This window comes from Cannabis sativa, unplaced genomic scaffold, assembly GCF_029168945.1.
Source record: "Cannabis sativa cultivar Pink pepper isolate KNU-18-1 unplaced genomic scaffold, ASM2916894v1 Contig7, whole genome shotgun sequence".
Taxonomy (NCBI): domain Eukaryota; kingdom Viridiplantae; phylum Streptophyta; class Magnoliopsida; order Rosales; family Cannabaceae; genus Cannabis; species Cannabis sativa.
This window is the reverse complement of record NW_026870043.1, coordinates 7655788-7666728: the sequence shown is the minus strand read 5'-3', so window position 1 is coordinate 7666728 and position 10941 is coordinate 7655788.

The following is a 10941-nucleotide window of genomic DNA, read 5'->3' as shown; positions in this document are numbered from 1 at the left end:
AATATATATTGCATTTCGAAAAATTAAAGTATTCAAGGATACAATTTTCGAAAATTCATGTTAAAATAAAAAATAAATCCTGGAAAAATTATTCTAATTTAATGTTGGCCCAAAATTAATTAATAAAATTAATTTACAACAAAAAATATAATTTTCCTATTTAATTAAATTTATAAGAAAAATTTCAAATATTTAAGTATGATGATGAAAATCAACTTAAATATTAATTTTCTATTTAATTAAATACACTAGAAAAATACTTCAAGCAAAAATATCACCTATCTAGATTTTCCTTTGACTAATTAATTCAATTTCTAATAATATACTTTAATTCAATTTATTTTAAATTAATCAATAAATGAAAAAATCATTGATTTAAGTTGATCCAAGAATTAATTAAAATAAATAATTAATTTACAACTTAATCTATTTTTCAAGTAAAATTTGAAATTCCAGCATTTAAGAAATGCAATTTCGAAATTTGATTAATAAAATAAAGAAAAAATATATTTTGAAAATTATTTAAATTTAGTTGAAAAAATAAATTTCAACTAAAAATAATTTTTTATTTAATTAAATGTCATGAAAAAGAAATATTTAAGTATGATGATAAAAATCAACTTAGATATTTAATTTTCAAATTAATTAAATGTATTAAATTCAAGAAATAAATAATTAAGTGTAGAGAACGCTTAATTATTAATCTCTAGTTTAATACTAGGAAAAATATACTTAAAATAAATTGTACCAAAATTAATTAATAAATAATTAATTTCACAATATATAATATTTCCTATTTAATATTAGAAATAATAAGTAGTCTAGAAATAACTATCTAGAAAATATCTTATTTGACTAAGTATCTTTTCCACAAAATTTGAAAAATATCTAATTTAAGTTGTATTAGAAAAAATCTAGAACTTAAATATTTTCAAATTTAAATTTAATTAAATATCAGAAATTAAGTTGTAACCACTTAATCTGAAAATATTCCATTTTAAGTTAATATTCGAAAGATGTCAACTTAAAAAATATCTAAAGAATCTTAATAACCAATGCCTAAAATTCCTCAACTTAATTTTGAAATTTGAAATTCAAAAGATATTCAGATTTAAGTTGGTTAGTTGTAGATAACTAAATTTCAACTTAAATAGGGATATTTAATGAAAAATTTAAATTAAGCTCCAGAAAGAATCTAGATAGTTATAATTCTATATTTAATTAAATACAAGAAAATACATATAGTTTAGCTTAGAATAAAAAATTCTTTAAACTATAATTTTCTTAAATTAATTTCAAAATAAATGAAATTAATTATGTTGCTAATCAATTTTATTAGGTTAAACTAGTGTAATTAACCTAGTACAGTTGTTCAAATCAGGCAAATGGGCCTTCACAATTGGGGTGGTTTGTGTGAGGGGGTGCTGGGTTCAGTATGTCGTACCCACTTCTATGGCTCCCAACTCTCACACAAGGCCCAAAAGAGAGGAATTTAACCTTAATAAGAACAACTGTTATTAATTGAATAAGCCCAATAACTAAATGGGCCTAAATAAAATCTATCAAGAACTATGATATTTTATTTAGCAACAACAACCTATATGCATCTATAATAAAATTAAACACATAGGCTCACACAGGCACACTTTGGATGGGTCCTATCATGTTGCTAGGTCATACACAGATGAAAGAAGATTGTAAATTATACCTGTTACAAATTATTATCTTGACCAAGGGAGCCATCAGATCATTAGATCTGGCAAAAAGTAACCATGGCTATTTGCAATCAAGTAATAATAGGTTTTGAAAACTTACACATAAGCTAAAACACATACTCCTGCAACAAGGTTAGTTGGATAGTTGGATGTAGGATTTATTTAATTTTAAATTAAATTTTTAATTTCGAAATAATTAATTAATTAAAAAATAATTTTTCGAAAATTTAAAAAAAAAAAATTTGAAAATTCGAAATTTAAAAAAAAAAAAAATTTAAAATTAAACCTACAATTTTGAAAAATTAGGTTTCAACCAACCTAAATATCATTTCAAAATTTGCTAACTACTTTTAAAAAATTAAATGTTATTTTAAAAATAAAAATTAAATAAAAATTAGAAAAGATAAATGAAATATCTTTTCAGATTTTAAATTTAATTTAAATAAATAAAATAACAAAATTTAAAAGTTAGCAAAATATCTTACATCTATTTAAAATTACATGATTATAAATATCTTATTTTAAATTTAAATAAGGTCAAAATATCTAAAAAGATTTAATTTTTTAAAAAAATATCTTAAAAGATAAGATATAATTAAAAATATCTTAAAAGATAAGATATCTTAAAAATATCTTAAAAGATTTTATAAATATCTTATAAAATCTGACCTTAAATTTAAAAATAAGATAAGATATAATCAAATTTAAAAATAAGATAGATTTTTAAGCAAGAAGATAGATACTAATTCTATTCAAATTCAAATTACACTAATATCTGAATTAAATTTAAAAAATATTAAATTAATTCAAAATGATAATTAGAATTGAATTAGGAATAGTAATAGTATAAATACAAAACTATACAAAAAATTGGAAGTTAATTTCATGAAAAAGCATGAAAAATCGAAGAAAAACGAAAAAATTCGAAACTGTACGGACAGATTTGCGATCGCAGGAAAATATCAGCACAACCCCGATTTTTTCAAATCTTCAAAAAATCATAACTAATTCAAATAAAATCCAAATTAAGTTCTGTAAAAGGCTAACTTGCATAATTTTTTCCATACTATCCAATAAAAATAATTGCAGAGATAAAATCGCAATTATTTTTCACGAAAATTTCACAAACATTAATCAATCATCAAATAACACTCAATACAACATGATACCATCCAAAGAACATACAAACAATCGTTTTAAAGTCAAAATTTCTTGCAAGTAAATCAATTACCATGGCTCTGAGGCCAGTTTTTAGAAATTATTTTACCAGGATCTTAGATCTACTCACAAGTATGTTTATTAACACCCTAAATATGAACTTTCTAAAACGATGAAATAAACACATATAAAGTTTAGGAAACCTTACATTGGGTGCAGCGGAATATAATGACTCCTTCCGTTCAGATATCTAGCCCTTGATTCCTTTCTGTAGCAGAGCATTATCAATATCTGAACCTGGATCTCTTTCTCTGAATCCTTGATGCTGAAACTCCTTTGCTAATGATCTTTCTTCACGATCTTCCTCACTATGATTGAGGTATTGCTTGATGTGTGTGGGCACTACTCTAATCACTAAGGATTTCGAAATTCAAAGGAAGAAGAAAGAAGAAGTGGTAGCTAAAGATAGGGAGAGAGAAGACTCAGTTTTTCTGAATCAGAAGAAGTCTGAAGAAAAGTGTAAATTTCCTAAAGCCTTCACTATCTATTTATAGCATTCCACTAGGGTTAGATTTGAATTATATGGCATTAAAATAATGAAAAAATCAACTTAAAATATACATATAGGTGGCCGGCCATACATAAGTGGATTGGGCCTTGGGTTTTGCAATTTTGCAATTTTACCACCTTTTGTATCTGATTTTCTCAAAAATGCCAATTTCCTAATTCAACCATTTAAATGCCAATTCTAACTATTTAATAACTATAAATAATTATTAAATAATATTGTCATTTATCATATTTATTAATTGAACCATACAAAGTATCATAATTAACAAATATGCCCCTATAAACTCTTTCTTTACAATTTCGCCCTTACTTAGTGAAAATTTCACAAATAGACATAGTCTAATTTGAGAATCATAATTGATTAATCAAAACAAATTACATGAGTCTTACAAGCAATATTATCTCAACTAGTGGGGGGACCATGGGTCTATATAACCGAGCTTCCAATAAGTAGATCAAGAATTTATTACTAAAATTCACTAACTTATTAATTCTTCGTTGAATCCACGCATAGAACTTAGAATTGCACTCACAGTATATAGAATGTGTCTATATGTTCCACCATATAGACACATCATTAGTTATCCATTGTTATAATCCTAATTTGATCAATGATCCTCTATATGAATGATCTACACTGTAAAGGGATTAGATTACCGTAACACCCTACAATGTATTTATTCCTTAAAACACTTGACCCCGTATAAATGATATTTCAGCTTATGTGAAATGAGTACTCCACCATTTATGTTCGTTTGGTCAAGCTCGAAGGAGATCATCCTTTGCTTACTATTCGCCAGATAGAAGCTATAGATTCCATGTTTATGATAGCGCTCCCACTCAATTGCACTATTGTGTTCCCAAAATGTACGTATCACCCTGACCTAAAAGTAGGCTTAACTAACAAATCAAAGAACACGAATAGCCTTTCAAGATTGAGCCTAATCATAACAGGATTAAGATCATTTGATCTAGGATCAACTTGGCGATATTGACTTGAATAGATATTACGGTAAGTTTAATAAATCTAAGTCAAAGTTCAATATCGGTCCCTTCCGATGCATACTCCATGCATCCAACCTGAGCTTTACTTTAACCAATGCTCTGGAAAGAACATAGCACTTCTCTGAATGCAAGTAAACTCTGTTGTAGATTATCATATCAGTAAAACCCTGTGTCTGATAAATCTAGGAAACTTTATTCACATAGTCATGTTTACTTTCCAATGTGTTGACGACACAATAAACAGGATCAAGTATGTGAAAAGGGTTTCAGATGAATTTATACATTATGTACATATAATCATGAAATAAATCATGTGAACCATGCAACATTAAATGTTATTTCTGATCTATATTAATAAGCAAATCTGATTATATTGAAATGAGTTTTATTTAGGGCATAAAACCCAACATAGTTAGAATTGGCATTTAAATGGTTGAATTAGAAAATTGGCGTTTTTGAGAAAATCAGATGCAGAAAAGATAAAACTGCAAAATTGCAAAAAGTGAGGCCCAAATCTACTTGTATAGGGCCAGCCACTTTTGTAGGAAATTTAAACTGATTTTTTTATTATTTTAATGCCAAATAATTCAAACCTAACCCTAGTGGAATGCTATAAATAGATAGTGAAGGCTTCAGGAAAATGACACACTTAAATTTTCTATTTTTCCTTCAGAGAAAAATCGAGCCTTTCTCTCTCCCTATCTTTAGCTGCCACTTCTTCTTTCTCTTCCCTCTTGAATTTCGAAATCCTTAGTGTATGAGTAGTGCCCACACACAGCAAGTGATACCTCAATCATAGTGAGGAAGATCGTGAAGAAAGACTTTCATCAAGAAGGAGTTTCAGCATCAAAGGTTCAGAGAAAGAGATCCAGCTTCAAATATTGATAATGCTCTGCTACAGAAAGGAATCAAGGGCTAGATATCTGAACGGAAGGAGTCATTTAATTCCGCTGCAACAAATGTAAGGTTTCCTAAACTTTATATGTGTTAATTTCATCGTTTTAGAAAGTTCATATTTAGGGTGTTAATAAACATACTTCTGAGTAGATCTAAGATACTGGTAAAATAAATTCCAACAATAAGATGGTGATTACTCTGGGGATGGAATAGTGATTTTGGAGAAGTGTAAAAAACCTATCTGAAGTCTCTAGGTCTACCAGAAAGGGACTGAATGTTAAAGTTGCAGGAAAGGTACGTATTCAGTCTAAGGAAAGTTCTATACATCTTTGGCACCATTCCAAATTGCCTTAACTACTAGTGTTACTTCCTGAATAACCAAGAAGTAGTTGCCAAAGGTATAGAATTTAGTATCCCATGAGAGTAGACATATAGAGAGGAATTTCACATTATCAATGATTTTGTGATTAAGGAAGAGTAATGGTGGAGAAAAGGTTGTGTTTAATTCAACCTTTCAGATCCTATTACGAGGAGTTTACTACTACTACACTTGATTTGTATATCAAGGTGTTGAGATTATTTGAAATGCACTTTTTGTTTTATATTAGTGCAAGTGAGAGTTTGTTGGGTTTTATGCCCTAAATAAAACTCATTTCAATATAATCAGATTTACTTATTAATATAGATCAGAAATAACATTTAATGTTGGATGGTTCACATGATTTATTTCATGATTATATGTACATAATGTATAAATTCATCTGAAACCCTTTTCACATACTTGATCCTATTTATTGTGTCGTCAACATATTGGAAAGTAAACATGACTATGTGAATAAAGTTTCCTAGATTTATCAGACATAGGGTTTTACTGATATGATCATCTACAACAGAGTTTACTTGCATTTGGAGAAATGCTATGTTCTTTCCAGAGCATTGGTTAAAGTAAAGCTCAGGTCGGGTGCATGGAGTATGCATCGGAAGGGACCGATATTGAACTTTGACTTAGATTTATTAAACTTACCGTAATATCTTTCAAGTCAATATCGCCTAGTTGATCCTAGATCAAATGATCCTAATCCTGTTATGATTAGGCTCAATCTCAAGAGGCTATTGGTGTTCCTTGATTTGTTAGTTAAGCCTACTTTTGGGTCAGGGTGATACGTACATTTTGGGAACACGGTAGTGCAATTGAGTGGGAGCGCTAACATACACATGATAACATCAATCAATCATCAAACAACACTCAAAACAACATGATAACATCCAAAACATCAAACAAATTGTTTTAAGTCCAAATTTCTTTCAAGCAAATCAATTACCATGGCTCTGATACCAGTTGTTGGAAATTATTTTACGAGGATCTTAGCTCTACTTACAAGTATGTTGATTAACATCCTAAATATGAACTTCTAAAACGATTATGAAATAAACACATATAAAGTATGAGAACTCTTACATTGCGTGCAGCGAAATAAAATGTCTCCTTCCGTTCAGATCTCTCACCCTTGTATCCTTTCTATCGCAGAGTATTATCAAGATCTGAACCTGGATCTCTTTCTCTCCTTCTTTAGTGTTGAAACTCCTTCTTGTTGAATGTCTTCTAGTGGAATTATTTATAGTTATTAAATAGTTAGAATTGGTATTTAAATGGTTGAATTAGAAAATTGGCGTTTTTGAGAAAATCAGATGCAGATTTGAGAAAACTGCAAAATCCAAGTAAGGCCCATCACACTACATGGCCGACCACTTGGAATGATTTTTTAAACTGATATTTTCATAATTTTAATGCCAAATAATTCAAACCTAACCCTAGTGGAATGCTATAAATAGATAGTGAAGGCTTCAGGAAATTTACACTAAAATTTCACACTTTTCATTCAGAAAAAATTGAGCCTCTCTCTCTCCCTATCTTTGGCCAACCACTCCCTCTATCTCTTCTTCCTAAAGATTTCAAAATTCTTAGTGTTAGAGTAGTGCCCACACACAGCAAGTGATACCTCAATCATAGTGAGGAAGATCGTGAAGAAAGACTTTCAGCAAGAAGGAGTTTCAGCACTAAAGAATCAGAGAAAGAGATCCAGGTTCAGATATTGATAATCAAGGGCTAGATATCTGAACGGAAGGAGTCATATTATTCCGCTGCACCCAATGTATGGTTTATTAAACTTTATATGTGATTATTTCATTGTTTTAGAAAGTTCATATTTAGGGTGTTAATCAACATACTTGTGAGTAGATCTAAGATCCTGGTAAAATAATTTCCAACAAAATACTACTACTTGGTCTTCCTTGAGTTGGTAAACACAAGGTTCATCTTCATTCTAAAGAAAGCCGTAGGTCTTGATGATTTCATCAAACCTTTTATTCCATTAGCGAGAAGCTTGCTTAAGTCCATAGATATACCTATTTAATTTGCAAACTTTCTTTTCCTGCCCTGGAAGAACATAGCCTTCTTGTTGCTCCATATAGATGGTTTCTTCAAGTACCCCATTAAGGAAGGCAGTCTTGACATCCATTTGCCAGATTTCATAATCGAAAGCAACAACTATGGAGAGAAGAATTCGGATGTATTTGAGCATGGCAACAGGACTAAAAGTTTCCTCATAGTCCACACCTTCTCTTTAGGTATAACCCTTGGCTACAAGTCTAGCTTTAAAAGTTTTGACTTCGCCTCCAGCTCCTCTTTTCTTCTTGTGAACCCACTTACATCCGATTGGACGATAGTCATCGGGTGCGTCTACATATTCCCAAACTTTGTTCTTTTTCATGGAATCCATTTCTGAATCCATGTGCGCTGACCATCGTTTCCGTTGCGGACTAGCTATTGCCTGATTATAGGTTAATGGGTCGTCTTCAATACCGTCACCAACGACCATATTGATTTCACCATCCAAGACATAACGAGCTGGTTTTGTTGAAACCCTCCCACTAGGACGAGGAGCGGTGATCTTCTGAACAGGAACTTTGGTAGTAGTTTTCTCAGTTGGTTCGACTGAGGGAGTGGGATTGTCCTCTTCTTGAGTGGAAGAGGACAGAACATTGGAAGGAGTTATATCTGAAAGAATTTCCTCTAAAACAACTTTACTTTTCGGTATGTTGTCTTGAATATAGTTTTCTTCAAGGAAAGTAGCATTTGTAGAAACAAACACTTTGTTATCCTTGTGACTATAAAATAGTCCACCCCTAGTCTCTTTAAAATTTCCGACAAACATGCACACTTCAGTTCGTGATTCAAGTTTGCCTTCTTTCTTTCTCAAGACATGATCAGGGCACCCTCAAATTTTGTAGTGGCGTAAACTAGATGTACGACCATTCCAAAGTTCGACGGGTGTCTTAGGGACTGCTTTAGATGGAAAAACATTTAAAATGTCATTAGCCATCTGTATAGCATATCCCCAGAAGGAAGTAGACAGAGTTGAATAACTCAGCATAGACCTAACCATTTCCAAAAGAGTGCGATTTCTTATCTCTACAACTCCATTTTGTTGTGGAGTGCCTGGGTAGTGTATTGAGATTCAATTCCAAGTTCAATTAAATGATCTTTGAACTGCATATCCATATATTCTCCACCCCTATCAGTTCGCAAGATCTTTAATGTTTTACCTAATTGGTTTTGAGCCAAAGCATGAAATTCTTGAAACTTTTCAAACGTTTCAGATTTCTTTTGCACTAGGTAAAGAAAACTATATCTAGAGTAATCGTCAATGAAAGTGACAAAATACTCATAACCACCTCGAGCTTTTACATTCAACGGTCCGGAGACATCGGAATGCACTAACCCTAGGGGTTGTTTGGCATGCTCTCCCTTTGCAGAGAAAGAACGTTTAGTCATTTTTCCTTCCAGGCAGGACTTGCATACTGGCAATTCACCTAAGACGACATTTTTCAATGGACCGTCTTTGGTTAGCCTATTGAGTCTATCAAAGCTTATGTAACCTAAACGTAAATGCCATAGATAAGTTTGATCATCATTATTAATCTCTTTTCTTTTGAGGTTTCTAGGTTTAGCTACATTGAAAAGTTCACTGTTTAGTGAGATTTGTGTATTTGATCTTAAAACATAAAGCCCTTGTTCCATGGAAGCAACACATATTTGAAATCCATTACGAGAAATTGTACAATAAGAACTCAAAAAATTCAATATATAAGATTGTGTTTGCAAACATGAGACACTAATCAAGTTTCTACTAAAGTTTGGAATAAATAAAACATTTTCTAAAATTAAAAATATTTGTTGAAACTTGATGCGGGCTTTTCCTCTAGCTTTGACCAACACTAACTCGCCATTACCAACTTTAAGCTTTAATTCTTCTGGAAGCAGATTTTCCCAAGTTTCAAGCAGCTGTAGTGAAGAACATACATGGTTAGTAGACCCAGAATCAACAATCCAAGTGGATTTGTCGTTCTCTAAAACACATGATTCAAAGACAAAAGCATTACCTTCGTTTGAATTGTTTAGAAGCCGGGGACATCGTTCTTCTTGATGTCCCTTTTCATTACAATTCGAACATAGAAGATTATGTCTGATAATTGTACTTGAAGAAGCAGCTTTGCTAGAGCCTTCATGCTTAATCCTTTTCCTCTGATTATGATTTGCAAACCCAGGAGGACCCATTGCAATCAGATTCCGTTCATGGGCTCGTAATTCTGCTTCGAGCTTGTCCATGTCGGAGGAGTTGAAATTGTTGATCATGTAAGAAACAACAAATTCATTATACTTAGAAGGAAGACTATTAAGAATGAATTGGACCCATTGTTCTCTTGATAAATCAATTTCTAGTAGATTTGCCTTTTGGAACTTCAGATTCGTCATCAACAGGGGCAAGTTTATGCAACTACCAGGATGCATTTTCACATTATAGAGTTCTTTTGCTAAGATATTAATTACTAGGAGAGGATCGGGTGAGGGTTATTCATATTGGCACTACAACACATCAATAAAACACAAGTAAGGTTTTGGTTCATAAATTCATACACATGTTCAGAAAATAACCAATAATCACATATGTTATAAGAAATACTAAATCTAACATAGTTTATTTTCCAAGGTTTTCAACAAACTGATACAGTGTCCCGTTTAGGCGAGAGTCAAAGCATCATCCATTGAATAAAGTTGTCAACTCATCTAAAATGATAATCATTCTAGCAACCTTTTATTCGATCAAGATTGGAATTCAGCGTTGTCCCGTTTAGGCGAGAGTCAAGGCAATTCTATCTTATGAGCTTCCACCATTGTTTCATATTTTGTAAGTCAAATATGGTCGCCACCATTAGGGTGATCCATACCCTATAAACACTTACAAAGCTACTTATCTTTCGAGATTAAACGGTGCGAACTTGCTAATGAACGTTCCTCCATTAGGGAGGATTACTCACTAAAACAAACGCTATGTAAAACCAACAATGGAGATCGAATGTCTCTTGATTATAGCTCATTATTTTAAAATATGTATTTTATTTAATCATTTATTCCGTATTATAATAATGAAAAATTACAAATTAAAGTTGGTTTAAATAAAAAATCAACTTTAATTAAATTCCAATTATTATTAAAATTCAAAAAATAATTTCAAAATTTAAAATAGAATAAATT